Raw genomic sequence first — 22,039 nt, forward strand, 5'->3', positions numbered from 1 at the left:
AGTCCTTACACTTCCCTAGTTCTCTAGTAGAACCAGAGGAAAGGTATCACTCACTCTGCCCCAAGGTGAGAGGACAGTGGGTGCCAATGCAAGATACACCCCTGTGTGAGTGAGTACCTGCCTCTCTGAATGGTAGAGAGAACTGAAACAATTTAGCTGTGCATCTCCTTAAGTGCAGAGGAGGAAGGTATCAGGTCTGAACCCAGGATTGGGCAGAACCCAGGCCTAGTCCCTTTTCCCCTGTCACTCAAGAGAGATGCTTCTGTGGGGAAAACCCATGATCATTGGTCCTGACACTGCCTGCACTGTTACCAGGGCGTGCATGTCAGGGAGGGCAGACTGGTAGCCAAAACCAGGCATGGCTACATTTAAGTGGAGTTAAAGAAAAGGGTGCAGTAAAGATAAGACAGACAATAACAATGCAACATTCACAACTAAAAAATACATAGCACAACAGCCAGCAGCTCTGGAGAGCAAACCAAACTTAGGAACTGCAGCCACCATGGAGGAGAAGGTGAACACAATAAAGGTTTTTAAGGAAGTCCAACAATTTGCTGCATAAGAGCAAACTGCTCCCAGGAAAATTAATAGCAAAGAAGACTGTATACAAGAGGAAGTGAGAGAGCCATCCACAAAAACTTTGCCCGTATTGAGGAAGGCATTATGCACCTCAGTACAGACTGAGGCCCTGCAGAGGCCCATCTGTAATATTGATATATAGCTGATAAAAAATAAATTCATTTATTTAAAGCATATAGTTGTTTATTTAGCAATACAGTATGTTGATGTGAAAGTATTTTAGCGTTTTGCCTTCTGTTTAGAACCCACAGATACCCAGTAAGCTCATATAAACCCCAAAATTACCACAAACTATATATATAAGTATATAAGTTTCAAAAGGAGTGCTAATGAGCGTGGCACTGTATACTACAAAAAACAAAACAGAAATGGAGCCCAGAGCTACATCCTATATGACAAAAATACACAGTGAAATAACACTATATATATATATATATATATATATCTCTTGAAAAAAGGGTCATTTAGTGTAACCCTTTGGCCAAAGCATTAAAGCCTTCGAGCCACTTCAAGGCATGACCAGATCTCGCAGGTCCTAACACTAACTGATTAAAATTCTTATTTACCTGTATAATTACAGGAAGAATCATCTGGCTAATAGGGGGTAGTATACATTTAAGAAGATATTAACCTCTTACTAGCCCTTATTAGTCATATAACCATGATAACCATGGGTTACCCATGACCAGCAGGCAACATGGGCTTCTAAGAGGTTCTTAATGACATCTGCATTTATGGTGGGTTTGTTTAATTATTTGTATTGTTTTAATGTATTCCTGTAGTTGGGTTTGTAATAATGTGTTACATAAACCTATGCTGAAAGTATATGATGGAATCCTCCTCCCATTGCATCATTAGCGGCAAAAAAATATATATCGGTTGAGTTAATTATCGCATTGCTGTTGTAATTTTCATATCGCACCTGGTACATTTTTACTGCAATGTCAATGAGTTTAGGCGATAACACTGCGGCAACAACGTCCATTATTATTATTATTTTTTTTTACCTGATGCGACAGTAACTTCATTTTAACAGAGTTTGATGAATCTTAGCCAAAGTTTGTTATTGACAAAATAATACATAATTACAGAACATTCTCACATACTTAATACAACAGGGCAGAATGTTCATGTAACCTTGCAATAGCAGGGAACTTGAACACAAAGCTAAACAACTTGTTTCTTAACATTACATTTCCTAATTGCAGAACAGAGTAATTTAGCCAGGGAATAATTTATCTTACATAGCAGATCATTGTGAGATATGACTTTGGTGCCACTGAGCACTTACATTTTAAGAGGCTGCTATGTCATAAACGTAATAACTATTACACTAACATGCCAATGCCCTGAATACTAATGTCCATATTCACAGTGTTGACTCACTTAAATTTAACTGTGATCCACTTTGGAAGATAGGGAAAATTAAATTATTGTTCCCTGTTTGCTACTTTCTCAAAGACCAACTTTAATGAAAGGCATTTAAAACATTTACTGCATTCTCTGCAAAATAAAATAGCCTTGTTATTTCACCCCTTAAACTTTTTGTTGCACGGACTCCAAATAAATAATATTTAATTGCCATAAATACACCAACAAACAAATCCTTTATTGCATTTAAAAGTATATTTAAATGAGGATGTGGGCAACATTTTGTTAGCTAGAAGTACAAATGTGGGTCTTTGATTTTTGTTTTCAGACAATATAGCCTTTCAGCAATTCATATTGTTTGGACTTAAATAAAATATGAATTATAAATCACACTTTTGCAATAGTCCAGTCATGTACTTAAAATGAGGTGCTACACTGCAATTATGTATATTTCTGTGTGTACTGTATGTGTATGGGGAGGGAATCTGTTATTGTCACTAGCCAGAGAGATGCAGAGTATATGTATATACAGTAAAAGCTATTTATAGTTTAACATATGTGCGCGCATCTACTGTGAAAAGATATTTTGATGACATTTTTTGGGCTATACTACACCATTTTTTGTCTTGTGTTTTATTTTCCCTACGAATCCTCAATTGATTCTGTGCTGGGGATGTTTCTCCACAGAGAAAAAACAGTCTACTCCATCTTTATTTTGAGACTTGATGTGCCCGAACCTACTATTTATTTGCGAGTGCATTGGGATATAAGTAAATAACACATTTTATTATTTTTATTTTTTTTAATTCTATGCTTGTGCTCGCATATTTGGAAGAACATTTAAACAGAGAACTGACAGAACTGTTTTATGGGGGTAGAGTTGCAGTCTGAGATTCCAGAAGTAGATTTATTAATGAGGGCCGGCTCAATGGCAGTGCCGTAGGTGCGACTGCACTGAGCCCCGTAGGTACAGAGGCCCCAGGCTCTTCCCCCACAACAATTAAACTGATTGCTGGGAGAGAGAGCGGGGCCTCTGTAATGGTCTTTTACCTTCCCGGGTGCGGCATCTCCTCCGGCAGCATCCCGTTGTCATGGCACCGCGATGTCACATACCAGTAGCATCACATGGTGCTGCGTTGCCATGATAACGTGACGCCACATGGTGCATTGCCAACATGACTTCACATTACGCTGCGACGTCTTGATGCCACTCTGGAGAAGGTAGGAGATCCTGCCTAAACCCCACTGCAATGAGCCCCGCAAAGCTCCTAGCCATTCCTGATTGCACTGGTGTACGGAAAAAGTTATTTATATATATATATATATATATATTGTGACATAGTCCAAAGATGTTAGGCAGCTTTCTGCCCCATTTTAGGTCAGAAAGTGCAGGAATAGTTAAAAATTGTCCATTCCACAGCTTCACATTAACTCAGGCTCGTGGATGGAAAATCCAGACCACAGATTACAATGGGTCTAGTTCTCCCTCACCTGCTCTTCTAATCACATGCACAGGTATTTAGAGCAGAGAGGTTTGCTTTTCACTCTCTCTCCTTAGAGCCTGGAGGCTGGGGGTATCGATGCTCCCCTGTATCCAGTTTCAGGGTGGACGGCCCCTCCAAGTATCACAGTACCAGAGGATTTGCCTGGACACTTGGGACCGAGTTCCCACCACGAACAGATAAGAAAAAACAAATGTTTATTGCTGTTGCTAAAAGACTTTGCTGTATCTAGTGACCCTAAAGGAGAGGGCATTGTTTTAAGCTGGGGAACCAGGTGATATAAGTAAACCGCTGAATGAAAATATCTGAGTGCCTCTTGCCTACACATGTTAAAGCTGCAGTCCCTTACTTGGATGAAAATAAAGCAGGCAGAAGCCTGAGTTAAGCAATATAATACTTTGCATGATCCTGTTTGTTGTATAATTAACCCTAGAAGACTTTGTCGGGAAGAACCCAGACAGACGTCAGCGCTACAGAAGAGGGGCCGTCCACCCCGAAACTGGATACAGGGGAGCAGCGATACCCCCAGCCTCCAGGCTCTAAGGAGAGAGAGTGAAAAGCAAACCTCTCTGCTCTAAATACCTGTGCATGTGATTAGAAGAGCAGGTGAGGGAGAACTAGACCCATTGTAATCTGTGGTCTGGATTTTCCATCCACCAGCCTGAGTTAATGTGAAGCTGTGGAATGGACCATTTTTAACTATTCCTGCACTTTCTGACCTAAAATGGGGCAGAAAGCTGCCTAACATCTTTGGACTATGTCACAATATATAGTCATACAATTTATAAAATATATTCATTTGGAATAAATTATTATACTAACACTATGTTTCATTCATTTGTATGGTCTACTCTAGTACTATAAAAGATGAGTACACTGAAAGAAATAACCCATTTATCACTTTCTTCTGTCATTTATCTTTAAGTACTAGTAGGAAGTCAGGACATGTGGGCAGCTGTATTAACTGTACTTACAACAAATGTAGGTACTGCAAAAGGAGCACTCACGCTAGAATAATAGTAAACTGTCATGGGTGCTGGCAGGACCTGGAGGTTTTCCAGGTTGAGTGCTGAAGACGAAATAAATGCAGCCTCACCACCTTCATGCAAAGAGTCGTTTCATCAAAGATCGGCGCCGTGTTAAATACTGAAAACACAGTCTCCCATAAACCCCACTCTTATCTCTAAGCAAAAATCATGGGGGAAATCATGAACAGGGAACACTTAAAGGTCTGTCTAAATCATGGTCTAGTTTATCCTCATAAGACTTCAAGAGATATGGCAAGTTAATATTTAGAAAAAACGGAAGAGTAAGCAGGAGAATTACTTGGTATATAAATCACAATCTGTTTTTTCCCCTATAATTTTTCTGTACTCTTAATGCAGTCATTAAACAACCAAGTTTTAGTGGGTGTACTCCTTTGCCTACCTAAGAAAGTTGCATCAAATGTACAAACTTAGAAAAACAATTCATACATATGACATGTAGCCAGGTCACCTGATGGCTGCTATTCTGCCCTTGTACTGGCAGTAAGCCCTGCTACAATCAGGTTGCCAGTAGTTGATATGGGGTTTTCCCCCTCCGAAGAGCTGCACCTGAGTGACAGCGGGATTCGGCGACATCAGGCCTGAGCATGACCAATCATGAGACAGACCTGGTGCTCTCCTGGCTGTACTTAAGGGCAGTGCTGCCCCAAACTCAGGAGTGCCTCTACCTACTTGAGAGGGGCAAGACACACAGCCAAGAGCCTGACTATTGGGCATACTCTGGTCCTCTTCCCCCTTGGGGATAGTGAGTATGTACCATACCTCTACCTCTGCTAGAGGGGCAGGGAAGAGCTGGGACTGTTGCGGGTGCCCTTGGCCTGTATTGAAGGTCCAGGGACCATCCTTCAGTGATAGCTGAGAGACTGAATCAGGCAGAACTCTGCCTTGTTACTGTGCTGTACAGGGAAAATAATAAATCGTTCCTGTTGTTATACCTCCTGCCTGGTGTGTGACCTTACTGGGGGGAGAGCTAATTGTTCTACCGTCGGAGATCACCTTCAGTTCCCTGGAGCCTACGGCAGATGGAGGCGCTGCACTGCTAAAGAATATGTAGGGTATGAACCCCAGAAGCCTAGTCCTTTGTCCCCACTACCATTGGTGGACGACTCAGCCCTACCAGCAGGTATATGCACCATACACCATAGTAATGACCAAATCTGCCACCGGGTGGGGGAAACACCGTTACAGACACAAACGTTCAAGGATAGAATAGTAAATTACTGACATATTGGGGTCTGTATCACGGCAAAAGTCAAGCAGTGATGAAAGTAGGCCGGTCAGGTATGTAGTACCGGTAAAACAATAAGTACCGGTACTGCGTTCCGATATAAATTGTGAGGAATCTAATTCTCCCTGTATCTCCATCTCCCTGATGTGTCTCCCTGCGGGCTCCTTGTCTCTCCGCACCTCCCTTCCTCTGGTTCCCTGCATCTCCCTGAGGTCTCTCCCTGTCTCTCTCTGCACCTCTCTCCCTCCATTTCATTGCATATCCCTGCGTCTCCGTGTATCTCCCCACACACAGAGCTGGCTCTATGACGTGGATGCCTATATATGGATGCATCCTACGTCACTGAATCCCAAAGCTGGCTCTGTGAGATACGCGATGCAGGGAGATGTGGGGGGGTATTATATTGTGTATATTGTGTGGGGGCGGGAGGTATTATATTGTGTATATTGTGTATGTGAGGGGTATTATATTGTGTGGAGAGGTATTATATTATTGGGAGGGTATTATATTGTGTGGGGTGTATTACATTGTTGGCAGGTACTATATTGTGTGTATTGTGGGGGGTATTATTGTGGGGGGCATTAGTGTGTGTATTGTTTGGGGCTGTTATTGTGGTGGTGTGGGGAATTGTGTGTGTGGGGAGCAAGATTGCATGAAAGCGGAGTCATTGAGTGATAGTTGTGAGTGGGGGGGGGGGAGCGTGTGAAGAGCATACGTGTAAGAGAGGGGCAAAGTGGGGAAGAGGAAAAGTGAGAGGGGGAAAGAGTAAGATCCAGCCAGGAGGGAGAGAAATACCTGGAGAGAAGGGGAGGCGGTTGGAAGTGTGGAGCTGTGAAAGGGGGGGGGGGGGGGCTCTCACAAGGTTGCCGACAGGTGGGGGGGGGGGGGGGGAATACCTGTAACAATAAAAATCTACTTTCACCACTGCAAAAGTGTACAACTCTTGGACAAAAAAGCTGCACCATATATCATGGGTAAATATCCCTTTGAAACCCATTTTCTTTCATACATTTGGAGCAGTTAATTTACCCCAGAATTGATTCTCTATTGTCTTCATAGACATGCTGTAATCTCCTAGAAACATGGTAATGTGCTCTGGTACTTGCCATTTGTGTTGCCAGGGTATGCATTGCTGTCCATGGAAGACCATGTACATTAAATCTATGTACCTAAGAGCTCATATGTTCTCTATTCACCAGGTACCAGCAAGTAGAAGCAAATTGCCAAGGTCACTTAAAGTAGACTCTGAATTCTGGTCCCATGTTTATAGTCATTGAGAAACTTCTCCTTACACATTTATCATTGCAGCACAAAGACTGTCTCTCTGACCTTCGATAAATATTTTAAATTCATTGCATGATAGTTTTTACAAAGTTCAAATGGCCTTGAAGCTCTGACTTTACCAAAGCAACTGACAACCTGTTGCTTTTATCTGACCATATATCTTCTCTATGACTAACAAGACATTTTGCAAATGCATCTCTCACAGGAATTGGGAAAACAAAAGATACCAATTAAACTAATTCAGTCGCTTTAACTTTCTTGCAAAAAAAAATAAATGAATAGCCTCTTTTTGATTGCTATCATATGCAGCATGCTGCTCGCGGCACGCTTCAACATGGCAAAGTCCGTAAAAAGTTGTCTTGCATAATGATTTAAGGTATTGTTTGTCAAACATTGTTTCCCACTTACTTTATCTCAACTATCAAAATGTAACAATGGACATGTTCCAACGCAGAACATACAAAGGGTTGATAAGCACATTTTCTTCATTTCTTAGAAAAGCACATTTGCAGTCAACGTACTTGAGGCTGTCTTTCTGCTTTGGTCCCCAAATAGTCCCTATTTGGGAAAGGTTGGAAGCATGTAGTAGGAGAAACTGAACTTTGTTTAGTTTGGTAGGGCACAGAATCTAAGCACCAATGTACATTACTAAGTATCACCCAAAGGAAGTGAAATTATATCTCTGATATGAGACCTAGGTATCTGCATGTAACATAAAAGTGAGGGATACAGAACATTATACTACAGCTTATTGTCTTGTAATATATGTGCCCCGTTGCTACAGCAAGACATAAATAATGGTACATTGAAATAGGAAAGCAATAATTGTATTCCTGCAATGCTAAGAACGGAAAAAAACACTAGAAGCTCTCTCGGTGGTATTCACATAAAACCAAGGTGATATTGAAAAAGGATACAGTAAATACACCTTCAAATGGGAACTTTTTATTCAAACCAGTAGGGAATTATCTATGTGGCAAATGTGTTATGTGTAAACACATGACACGTGATAAAAAAACATACACTGGCGACACACTTTATTCGAGCTCGGCTAGTCCCACGAATTCGGGTATACCCGGGTGTATTGAGGTTTGTGACTGTTTTCTGCCCGAGTGCATTGAGGTATTTTCCAGGCAGGGATTAAAGCATTTTATTCCCGCTGGCTGCAATACTGCACAGTATATATATATATACTGCATTACAATTCATGAATTTATGCCATCTGGTAGACACGCGAAGCATTGCAGCCTATTAAATCCTAATCATTATCATTTAACAGATCAGCCGCCCATCAGCCAGGCATGAACCCAGGCTGGGAAGGCAAATGCAACGGGGCTTGTCAGAGGTTAGGAGTGGCACATTCCAGGTATCTGCCAGGTACATACCGGGTATTTACTCGAATAAAGTGTGTCGGTGCAGTATGTGATACGAAAATTGGCACAACATACACAAAATTACACAATCTATTAATTGTTTAACAACGTTTGTTGTGTATGTCATTGATTGCCCGTGCAATCTGTGGTATGTTGGTAAAACAATTAGACCACTTAAAACGAGGTTTGGTGAACATGTTAATGGGATCAAAAATGCCCAACGCAACCTGGATAAAGGGAAAAAGATCCATAACCTGGCGCAGCATTTTTGGACCCACCATGAGGGTAAAACTGATGGATTGCATTTCAGAGGAATAGAAATTGTGCAGAGAGATTTTAGGAGAGGGGATAGGGAATATACTCCTCCAGAAAGAACAATTCTGGTTTTATACCCTGGGTAGGAATGCACCTGGAGGTCTAAAAGAATTAATAGAACTTGCCCCCTTCTTCAAATAGGAATGGCTTTAATTAATATTCTGTTTAAACTGGATCCTCTGTTTAAGTGGTTATATTTTCCATCTCATTTGCTGTACATATTGGAAGTAGATTTCATTAGGATAGGATGACAAGATGATCGATTTCAGTTTATTTAATATTAAGTGTTCATCCTAATCAAGAGATAGGATGACATTTTGAGATTTCCTGATGTCTCCCCTTTTTCTTTAGTTCATCTAGTTCTAAGGGATTATATTAATATAAGATCCAATAGTTTTCATTTACAATTGTATAATTATTCTCCATATATATGTACCCTCATATAGTATTCTGGTCCCATTTACTATAGTAGTTTAGCTATTATCTTTTGTCATGATCTTGGGGTCATCTATTGATATGGATGCATTTTCATCCTGGCACCCATTTACATTATGATTATATTATAACAATGATGCTGAGTATATTTTGGGTAATGGGTATGATTGCATTGATCAATTATTAGATGCTTTATATATTGCCCCTTTTTATTCATTTCATTATTTCATTTTTATTTTCCATTCATTTTTCATTTTTGTCATGTAGTAGGTTTTATGTATATTTTTTTTTATTTGATGTATAATTGTTGTCATTCTTTAGGTTTTTTGTATCTTTATATGTAGATGTTTTTTATTGTGCATATTGGCATAACAATACCTGATTGGACGGCTTTGATTTAATTACCTGGTGTGATCCTGATTGGCTCGTTTTTTTTGGTATTTAAACCCGGCCATAGGATCTTTTAGACCAACCTTCTGATGAAGCATCATGTAGACGCGAAACGCGTTGGGGTGAGGTCATCACGCAGCTACGTGATACCGCGACGACGGATACCCGGAGGCTGCCATCTTCTCACCTCCACGAGGACGCCAACAGCGAAGCTGTTTTCTCCGGTTTCTACACACTGTGGGCTGGACTGCTTTCCTGATCAGATCTGGGACTGTGAGATTGTATTGTGGGGTCCTGTGTTCTCAGGATCCAACCCTCTGTGGAAGTGGCATTTTCGATGAGCGGATGACTGGATCTTTATGATCCTTTATATTGTAATTGCTATTTGCTTTTTATATATAAATGTTATTGTGCTGAAATTGATTTTGTTTTTGTTTTTCCTCTTGCGCCCTTTTTTGTTTTATATGCTTGGATTGACCCTGCTGATCACGGGAGAATAGGAGCAGCAGAGGGACAACTACAACCGTTTTGAAGATAAAAAGACTTTTGGGACAGCACGCACTTTATCTTTTCTTATAAGGAGGGAAGCCTATTTGATACACTCACTAAATACCAGCAATGGCGGAGGTTTAAATGATCAACAAAATCGTAAGTGTTTTCCTGACAGGAGGTAATCTCCTTTCTCTTTAGATTGGTTGCCCATCTCCTTGGACCCCTTCTGGATATCTGTCTCCTGACACTAAACTATGCAGATAACTCTGCATAATATGCATTTAAACAATTTGATCATTAATATCGATCTATCTCATTTGTAAACACTACAGTTTAGAGTTAACATTGGTTTGTTATGTAATTTTTATCCTTGGTAAGAGTCACTTTATTCTATATGCTTTAAATGCACTAAGTATAATTGGGATCACTCCTTTGTTTTAGGTAGATCTCTCTATGCTCACTGTCTGGTTATTTAATGTTTCCTTCACTTGGGTTTTGGTGATTAGGGGAACATTTCTCCTCCTTGCTTCTGCAATCTTGTTGCCATGACGGCAGTATGCGCAGGCATTTGTAGCGTCCGGTGTTGACAAGGCAACCTTAGTCAGCGCCATTTGTGGTGCCTGACGCCAGCGCAGCAACATGTGACAGCGTGCCTGCGTCACTGGGAGGTGGCTGTATGTGCATGGCGGTGGAGGACGCTTTTGCCTTCACAGCATCCAGTTGTTATGACTACCTGCGGCCGACGCCCGTTCTGACATCAGCGCAGCAACCATCCCCCGACGCTGCGCCATGAAACCAAAAGTTGCCACAGACTGGCAAGAACAGCTCATGCCCACAGCTAGGCTTAAACCACATCGGTTCCTCGCATCACTGACAGGCTTGTAAATACTTCTGATGTGTGCAGTACGGAGTCCTGGCTTCTGATTGGCTGGCGTGTTACACACAGCGTGTGTGGAAGGAATGCGCAGAATCGGCAACTGTAGATTGTGAGGTTTATGTGCAGGTACAAAATAAATGGGATTCGTGGTGTATGTGCAGGTACAGTTTAGATAGGTTTGCCAGGTTGCTTCTGCAAAAATACTGGACAAAATGGTGAAAGGTGCGACGCGCGCGAGAATCGTTAATGGGGAAGAATGTTATTTATAGAGGACCTGACAGTTATGTAATTTTTTCTAAATTTCACTCCAAGTATTCACCAATTTGCACCAATTTATAATCTGTTTCGTAAAAAAATTGGGGGAGGGTCGTGGTAGGGAGTGGGAGGGAGTGGAATGGGAGTGCCCTTCCAGGGATTTTTTTAAGGAAAGAAAATATGAAATAGTGCAAATTGATGCAAATTGGTGCATGCTTGGAGTGAAATTTAGAACAAATTACATAATGGTCAGATCATTTATAAATAAATTACCTGCAGTCAAAATGTACATGACGAGCAATACTGATCTTAATGATTAGCAACTTAGCTAATTACTTATTGTGTGGATTGTATTGATGCACATATTAAAAGGGGGAAAAAAAACAAAAAAATGCAGCTTGGACTGCTGCTTTAATGCTATTTTAATGGGTCTTAAAGCATCCTGTGATTTTTATAGCAGGTTTTAGTTCACCTCCCAAGCAGAGGAAGATCTTTGCAACACTTTCCTGCTTGTGATCATTTGTTGCCAATATTCCCAGCAGTTTGAGCTGTAAACTGTAACAATACTGTAGATAATGTTACCTTAGTAATATAAGGATACATTGTACTGCTGCGGCCAAGTTTATTCGAGCATTTGCCCGTTCTTGGCCGCAGCAGTAGCCTGGCGCGCGCCTGAGAGTGACGGGCGCGCGCCAAAGCAGCGGAAGAGCGCCCTCCGATCGGGGCGCTCTCCCTACCGCTGCCGGGTCCGCCGGGTCCCCCGGAACCCCCTGCCGCTGTCCCGCGATCGCGGGACACCAGGGCTCCCTCGGGGAGCCCCTGGACGCGCGTGCAGGGGGCGCACGCTCCCGAAGACGCGTGACCGCGCGTCTATGACGCGCGGCATGCCGAGGGGCGGCCACTAGCAAGCCGGGAAATCTCCCGGCTTGCGGATCTGGCCGCAGTGTGATTAAGTGTGTCGGTAGTGTAACTGCAGAGTTGCACTGACTTAAGGATTGATTGAAACTGAAAGGCGACCAGGAGCGCCAAAAGTCTACCATCTGACAGTAGGTAAGAATGTAAAATTATACATTGTCACATGCTTTACATATTAAAGAAGAGAAAGAAAAGGGTGGAATGTAGTATTGCTGCTTTAAATGCTGGGACCCACAGGGGAGTTATGGGCACATTACTTAAAATGTGCAATTTTAGTAACCCCATTGGCACAAGAATAATGAAATGAATATCTGGTGAAAGAACCAATGGGAAAAATAAAGAGGAAGTTAACAGTAGAAAGGAAACATTTATTTGGTACTTGCAACTTATTTCTATACAACATGTAACAACAGGTCCCACTAGCAGTGGGAGAGTTAAACTTTATTTTGAAACAAATAAGATGTGAGCGTGTGAACTGTGAGTCATATAGTTCTTTCATTTGCAGAATAATTCCTAATTGAATGTTGAGATCAAAGTGTAAGTTTGTAAGAAAGAAAAACAAGTGCAGATAAATAGTTATCATCTGACAACCTTATGAAAATGCGTGACCTGCTGCTTTATCAAGAACCTTTTCAGAATCCTAATTGTGAAGTACGCATAACTATTAAATGGCTAGAACGCTTCAGCCACTTGATAAGCAGCCAGTTAAATAATTGTCCTGTTTAACTTGTGCTTGTTAACCTTTAAGGTCAACTAGTTTGAACATACGTTTAATGAAATCCCGGAGCCAGAATTTATGATACTGCTGCTGAATGTTAAATTGGACAATTTACATAAGCAGGACATTAACCTTCTGAGCACTAAGTAGCATTTTAGCACTTAGCCGCTGGGGACAATAAGGGACATGTTCTATATATTTGTGATTAGCTTGCCTGAAATCTCTCATGATGACCAATTGGCCCGGCAAGTTTAGCGGCATAATTAAATGAATGGACTCAGTCTAAGTAAATTATCAGCCCTGTGTACAGTATATCATTATAGCTCTAAAAAGATATGAATAATTTAAACTTTCATTTACTAATTTGTCAGTACTAAGTGACTAAGGAGGCTCTTTGTATTCGTTGTTTTAAATTTGATATTTGATTTAGAGCTACTGTGATTAAACTTGAACCTTTTTTTAATATATTTTTTTTTTTACCAATAATTTATAGCACTAATATATTTTCTTTAACTTTGTTACTTGATGTAGATTTAGCTTTCACTTGTTAATGTTAATCACAAGTACAGAGTATTATGATCTACTGGCATTCCTATTACACAATAATTTACAATATCACTTTTATTAAGTCGTGTATTCAGAGGTATGCCACCTCTATATAGTACCTATTGCGTTAAATGGACAAATTACAAGAGAAAACTAATGTACAGTAAAAGTGCAAGCCCTGCTAGCATCTAAATGAAGCAATGGCCGTGATACGGATACTTGAATTGACTTTAATTTATTTTCAGAGATCTAGTTCTTGCACACTCCAAAGCCGTTTAAAAAACAAAAACAAAAAAAAAAACAACTATTCTTCATTCAGGGCATATAAGCAGTTGAAATATTAAGTGTTTGGTTGGCGAAAATTGATCTCTTCCAATAGTGCAGTGCAGTTTAAAGGTTACCATGGTAACCTCAGATGTCATGGATGATTTTTAAAACAAACAAAAAACGTTAAAAAAAACTAAAGAGAATGACATACAGTACAGAGGGGGCGAGTCACAAATGTTATACAAGTTAAACACAAAACAGCTCACGGAAGAGTAACTGCTTTAAATTCCAGTAAATTATGTATTTTTTAAATGTTCATCTAACAGTATGATCAAAATGAACATGTGGTAGTACAATATTGAAGTCAAATCGGTATATTTGAGGAGAGGACTGTGTAATGACCAGACCTATGTAAAAATGGTTTATTTATTCCCTTTTTTCCATGGAGTGATCAAAAAATTGAGCTAAATAGTTAATGAAAAGTAAGACACCAACACTGATGTTCAGAAAATAATTAAGTATATTCAATATAATAAACACATTGTACAAAAGATCACAGTCAGAAGTACTGTAACGATCATACGGAGAATATATACAATGTGAGCAGCAAAGATTTACATCGGAATTGCACAATAATAATAATACAAAAACTTACCAACAAATAGTAAGAAGCCTGTAGTTGAACAGACTCAATGTTTCGGGCTAGAAAAATGCCCTTTATATAGACTCTAAAGTGGTGGGAGAAAGAGGCACTACACTGTATATACTCACAAAACACCTCATACAGTAAGTTACTTTTGATTACAGGTGGCCGCCATTGTATACGTAAAGCATCATGATGTCAATGATGATGTTGTGATATCACTCATATTAGCTCATATTAACTCAATATCACTCATATTAGCAAGTGAATGTAAAAAAAACTTTATTCGTGAGGACTAAATGTGATTTACAAATACCCATGTAATATTAATTCAATAATCATATCCATGGTTATGACCATAACCACTTGGTGTGGGGTCTGAGGAAAGGGCTTGATGCCCCAAAATGTTACACTATGTTTGTGTCTACTCTGCATATGGATTAAACAGAGTAAGCTTTTTACATTACTGATTCGTATACACCATACAGTGTGCAAATAACAAAATCGAATTCTTACCAACAAATACCGAATAACACATACAATATATCGAGAACTTCAGATATCATACGAAATATTATACAGTAATATAGCAAAATATATCAGGTGAAATCCTCATCTTGTAAGTTAAATCTTTCATAATTCTTGCATGGGACTATACATGTAATCATACAGCACGTAATCCATTCGATATAGATAAGAAACAGTTAGTATTAAAAAAAAAACCAGATCATTCAAAAATCCTTTACCAACCTATCATAGGCAGATGTAGACCCATATAGTCCACAGTTATACACTATCTGATAATATAGAGTCCTACAGAAAACAGCAAAAGTCCTTTTCTTCATTAAGTCCCCCTGGGGGATGTTGTTTGAGAAGTTTGTATATTTCACCCCCCTGCTTTGAAGTTAAAATCTGTTCAATAATTTGATACCCGAGTTGACTGATTATGTGTTTATGTTCACAGTAATGTTTAGCAATCAGTGCCATTTCTGACAGGTGTCTAATAAGACTTTTGTGATCACTAATTCCTTTTGTAAACACTTTGTAGTTTCTCCAACATAGATAATCTCACAAGGGCATTTAAGAACATTAACAACATATTAACTTTGATTATTCCCAAATGTTTTAATCAAAAATTGTAGGGATGAGAGAGTTTACTTCCTTTAATTACCCCATTACATTGGACACAGTGTCCACAACATACCTATTGGTCTATTGAGCAAAGCACCAGTCTGTGGGTCTTGTATTTTTTGCTGGAAGTCTGTTTGAATCAACCCGTCTCAGATTATTGGACTGTCTGTAGGACATCAATGGAGGAGATCAAAAGGTTCCGAAATCCTTTTCTTCCCCTGCAAAATGCACCTATATATATTTGTTTTCTTTTTCTTTTTGTCTAGACATCAAAGAATATGTTGTGATCACAATAATTCTAGTTATTGTGTCTCTTGGAGCTTTGGAAACCAGTAGTTCTTTTCTATTTTTATGGAAAGAAAAAGTTGCATGGTGCTCTAAACCAAAATCTCAGCAAACAATAATGATTGACTTGAATGTACAGCGGATTACCCCTCCAAAGGAAGCAAAAGATAAGGCTAGGATATTAAATTACACCCATACACCAGATACAGATGTGTAACTGGAAAATAAAGTCCCACAGGCAATGAGGTAAGGACAGTATACACCTGCCGGTGTCCAGCATTAATACAACATCATGGTAATAACATGGGGTAATAAACAGCAATCCTTGCAGCCACTAATGGAGAAAGGAGAGTGAAAAAGGCTCACTTAAGAGTATAACTCATGCAATAGAGGAGCCTGATGTTTCACTTCTCCTGGGGTGTACCGTGCCTCCGTTGATGCATTTCATTATTGTTTGCTGAGATTTTGGTTTAGAGCACCATGCAACTTTTTCTTTCCATATATTGTTTAGTTGCGAGGTAGCTCACATTACCAGCTTCATTTTTTCATTTTTTATTTTTTACACAAGTGCGTTCAATCCCACCAGTTTTTGTAGTTAGTTGTTTATTCTACACTTATTTTACACTACAAATGGATCCTGTCACCACAGAGAGTGAATGTGAAGTAGATATGGACAATCCCACGCAATTTGCTTTTAATTATTCTGATAATTCACAACGCTTTAAAAGAGCTCAGCAAATATTTGACAATACCCTTGAATTAAACTGTGAGGACATTTCTGATTTGAAGATTCAGTTTACTAAACTGGAAAGAATCCTGTCAACAAAAATAAGACCCAGAGAATCCCCAGAGGGTTACGAATTAAAAAATCACCTACATTTGGGTTCATTAACTCTGAATTTGAAACCAAGTGGAAGGATACCCTTAACACCTGCTCCTTTACTTTAATGGATCTTATCATCCAATCAAAAACAAAGGAAAAAATTGTCCTGGATAAAGAAATCTCTATACTACAGAAAGACTTACATCAATACATAGAGATGGAGTGGTTTAATGAATTGGATTTATCATTATCAAAGAACATTAAAAGTATGGAGAAAGAAGTAATGTCAAAGAAACAGGCTAAGTTTGAAAGGGACAAACTAGATTACCTTCGTAACCAAGTTTATGTTTGGCAGAGAACCATTCCATCAAAGAAATGTAATTCTTCTACACCCCAAAAATCTAATAAATCTAAGAAACAGCAGAAATCCATACTCAAAATAAACATCTCTTTCTCTCATTCAGCCAGCGCCGAATCGGAAATGTCTGATAATGATGTTTTTTTCCCAAGGAGCATCTTCTAATTACAGAGATAATCAGAATTATGACCATCGAAACCAGCAACAAGGTGCACATCAAGGTGGTGCTACATTCAATCACAATGGCCAAAGAGAAGGCGAGGATGAGTCCATAACCTTTTTCGGATCTTCAAAAAACCGAGATACTTCAGATGCACAAGGAGGAGCCAAAAAATAAAATCTAAAGAACCCCCAGAAGAGAAAAAAGAACTGCTGATTGAGGAAACAGGTATTATCAATCTGTCAAGCATCACTCTTACCCAGGCTGAACTCTCAGTGTTAGACAAAGGACTGGAATTCGCACCCGATTCGAACTTTAAATTGTTTGATACCATAGTGGACTTACATAAATACATACGCAAGCTCACGCTAAGAAGATTTTTTGGTCAAAAAGACAATTTAATTCAGTCTGATGTAATTATTGATGATGATGAAGAGGGGGCGACTCCTTCTGAAATACCTAATATTAGATTTCTTACATTTAAGGAACATTGTTGTGTACAGGATCTCACTGACTTAGAGATTGACAACACTGATCTAACAAATATTTCCACCTTTTCAGGCAGGCATGCTTCTGGCTTTAGGGGTAAATCAGTCTTTTACCCTACACATATAAAAGGGAATTGTTTAACCACGTTTGAACAACTTATTGAGCGAGATCTTTCCTTGTTGCATAAAGGGTATACATTCCAACTTACACCCCTTAAATACAATAATCCTTCTAATCTTACAAAAATGGAAAGAAGTGCTCTAAATTCCCTTAAGGCCAATAGCTCTGTGATTGTGAAAGGAGCGGATAAAGGAGGAGCCATTGTGATACTTGATAGAATGGATTATAAGAACGAGGCCTTACGCCAATTACTTGGTCAATCATCCTATATCAAATTACGTGGCGACCCGACCTCCGTCTTCTTAAAAGAGTTGAGAACCCTCCTTGAGGAAGGCTCCACATTGGGTGTTTTAGACTCAAAGGAACTTGATTTCCTTTTTTGCCCCTATCCGGTTATCCCTATTTTTCACCATCTCCCAAAGATCCACAAGACTTTGGTCTCCCCTCCTGGGAGACCTATAGTCTCTAGCATTGGATCTTTGGGAGATGGTGTATCGAGATATGTGGACCATTTCCTACAGGGAATGGTACAATCACTGCCCTCATACATAAAGGATAGTGGAGACCTCATGGCTCAACTTGGTCCCATCGATTGGTAAAACAATTTCATTTGGCTAACAATGGACATTACGTCATTGTATACAGTCATTGTGCACGAACAAGGGATGGCAGCTGTCAGATTTTATTGACAACACTCTAAATTCTCACCAGCACAGAGCACTTTTATTTTGGATGCTATACACTTTTAATTAACCCACAATTATTTTATGTTCGATGATGTTTTTTATCTCCAGGCACGTGGTACTGCAATGGGTACCAGTTTTGCCCCCTCCTACGCAAACCTGTTCTTGGGTTGGTGGGAGTCAGTCCACGTGTTTGGAGATAATAACCCTTTTAGACACTTTATCACCTTTTATAAGAGGTACATCGACGACCTCATTTTTATTTGGAATGGGGACGTACACACTTATTTTATTCACCGATTATCTTAACAATAATGATTTAAATTTGCACTTCACCTAGCACTATGATTTTCACCATATAAATTATTTGGATTTACATCTGTTTATCGATATGTTTATGAATATTAATACAGCTGTTTATCGCAAAAGTAATTCACGCAAAACCTTCTTACGTGCTGACAGCTGCCACCCCAAGTCCCTATTAAAAAGCATACCTAAAGGTCAACTGATTCGGTTAAAAAGAATCTGCACTAACTCAGAGGACTTTCTTAACCAATCGATGGATCTCATGAGCCGCTTTGAGGCCAGAGGTTACTCACGCTTAGATTTGAATAACGCGTTCAAACAAGTTAATGAAATGGATAGGTCTACATTAATACAGAGTAAAAAAAGAAACAACTCTTTTTCACAATCCCCAATGTTTATTATGCAATATACTACACAAGCAAATCAAATTAAAAGCATTGTGAAAAAACATTGGGCTGTACTAGCTGCCGATCCTGTTTTACAGCATGTTTACAATGAGGGTCCCAAATTTGTGTACAAAAGAGCAAAAACAATTTCTAATTATGTTTCACCAAGTTTATTTACTACAAAGAAATTGGTCTCTAATCTGCCAAAGGGATGTTTTAAGTGTTTAAAATGTAAATCTTGTAAGTACATGTCATCAAAATCTGAATTTTTCTCCATCAGTACAGGGAATAGTTATAACATCACATCCTTTATAAATTGCAACACCACATATGTAATTTACCTACTCAGATGTGGTTGCGGTAAACAATACATAGGCCGAACGATCAGAGCTTTGAAAGTTCGTATACTCGAACACTTACGCCTAATTATAAAAAAAGATGTTAATCACCCTGTTTCACTTCATTTTACTAACTGCAGTATGGGTAATGTGAATAATTTTTCATACACAGGTATAGAGCATATACCATGTCCCATTAGAGGTGGGGATAGAAATGGCATTCTAGACAGGAGAGAACTATTTTGGATTTGTACTTTAAATACACGCATTCCAAACGGTCTCAATTCTGATTGGGATCTTGGACCGCTCCTGCTCTAGATATGGTTAATCAATTAATATTTGAATTTTAAATTTAAAATTGATTCTTGTCATCTCTGCCTTTTCTTCTCTCCCTTATCTCATGGGAGGGGTATCTGCCTCTTCAATATATACCGGTTACTATCTGAGCTCATGGATATGTTTAGCTAAACTTTTGCTATATATATATAGTCATTAATAAACAGTAATGTATTTATGCTTAACTGAATTGCAATTTATGCCCAATTATAACATAGCAATGTATTTATGCTCAACTGAACTGCCTTGTGAATTTAATTTGTACATTTTTACTAACTGAACTGCAATTTATGCTCAATTATGACACAGCAATGTATTTATGCTCAACTGAACTGCTTTGTGAATTTAACTTGTAAATTTTTACCAATTAATTCATATTATATGCCCAACTTGGATTGTCCTATACTTTGCTAATATCCATTCAGTATGAAGATATACTAATTTGTTATAATTAATTATTTGAATATTCTGTATGGTTAATGATGGCAATGTCTTTTCAACCTGGAAATCATCTACTGTCAATTAAGTGGCAATTTACTGTTTCTTTTATGTCATAAAACTCACTATTGCCCTTTATTGTTTCTGTATATATGTATACAGATTCTCCCAGGGTGACAAATGCCACTCAGATTGAACTCTGAACTGTGGGCTTCTAGCAGATATAGAGTTTGCTTAATCTATGAATGAAGCAATTGTTCATCTCTGCTCGTGAGATTAGTTCATTCTATTGTTTATATTTGTTTTTAATTATGTTTTAATGTCTAGGTAACGTTTCTTCATTCATATAAAGGAGTGCTCATTTTTTTCTGTTTAAATAAAGTTTATTTTATTGTTATGGCCCGAGCGCGCTGACGTCACACGTCCCGCGTCATGTCCCGCGCCACTCCCTCCTGAAGCAGGAAGTGGCGACGGATTGGTCACGCCAGCGCCGAAATTAGGTATTTAAAAGCACTCGTTTAAGTATTTCCATTCACCTTGATAAAGGGCCACAAGCCCGAAACGCGTAGGTGTTCTGTTTTTGTGCTTTTTTTGATCCATTAAACTTTTATTGTGGGAACGCACCTCTGTGTTTATTTTCAACCTTCAGTGGAACCAGTGCTTCGTTTTTTTCTTTCCCTGCTCCTGCTTTTCTATTTTTAGACATAACCTTTGTTTTTAACATCTCCAATGTTTTAGACGAGCATCCTTGCTCCAGAATGTTTCCAACCATCACATCTGCTCTTTTCTTAACGTTGTATCTGCCTGTTAGTTTTTAGGTCATGTGGAATCTTCAAGACACTTATCCTGAACTGCTTTTGTGCTTCTGAGCTACAGGTTTGTGTAATTTATATATACTGTATTGTGATACAATTACTGTCTCTACTTGTCTGGAATTGTGCAATAAGGGTGCACTGCTTTCCAGTGTACAAACAGTTAACCTCCACCTGGAAAGCTTGCTGCAGCTGCAACTAATTAAGCAGTGGAACAAGAGACCTGTCCACGAACATTTCTCTGACTCTGGCCATAAGATGAACGATCTGAAGGTGACCATACTCAAAGGTAATCTTAGAACACCGAAAGAGAGACAGTTACATGAATACAAATTTATGCAACTGCTCGGGACACTTAGCGGTGGCCTAAACCGAGACTGCAGCTTCATGAGTCACTACCCTGACACAAGAGAACTCTCTTTCCATTAGCGCTAAAGGCCATGTCTATACATACTGCGCTATATGAATGCACACCCAGCTGTCTCTTACACGTACATATGTACAATGTAATTCTATCCATATATACCAATAGGGACCACATAGTATCTACAGTACACACATTAATAGTAATGCATCACCCTCTTACATTTCTACACCTAACCACACCATTGGTATACACTCCCACTCCACACACACCTTTTGTAAAGTGCTGTATACACTGTGGGTGCTTTATATATTTATATTTACACACATACACATACATACACACACATACTCTTAAATCACTAACATTCAGGTACCATTTAACACCTTAAGTAATAAATCACATACTGCACAGGGGGAGGGATAGGCTTCAATCAGATACATTCCAGGATGCACTGTTTTTAAGTAAAAACCTTTCTTGCTTTATTCATTGTATCACTGCCGGAAGAAGAGATCAGTGTATCTCGAAAGCTCACGCAAATTAAAGCATTTTGTTAGCCACAGAATGGTATTGTCTATTCATTTTGATTTTATACACACACACACACACACACACACACACACACACACACACACACACACACACACACACACACACACACACACACACACACACACACACACACACACACACACACACACACACACACATTACATGAGCATGAGATAAAAGGTGGCACTGTGTGCTCATTTGCATGTCATTTCCCAGAATCCC

This window comes from Ascaphus truei, chromosome 4 (assembly GCF_040206685.1).
Source record: "Ascaphus truei isolate aAscTru1 chromosome 4, aAscTru1.hap1, whole genome shotgun sequence".
NCBI classification, from domain to species: Eukaryota; Metazoa; Chordata; class Amphibia; order Anura; family Ascaphidae; genus Ascaphus; species Ascaphus truei.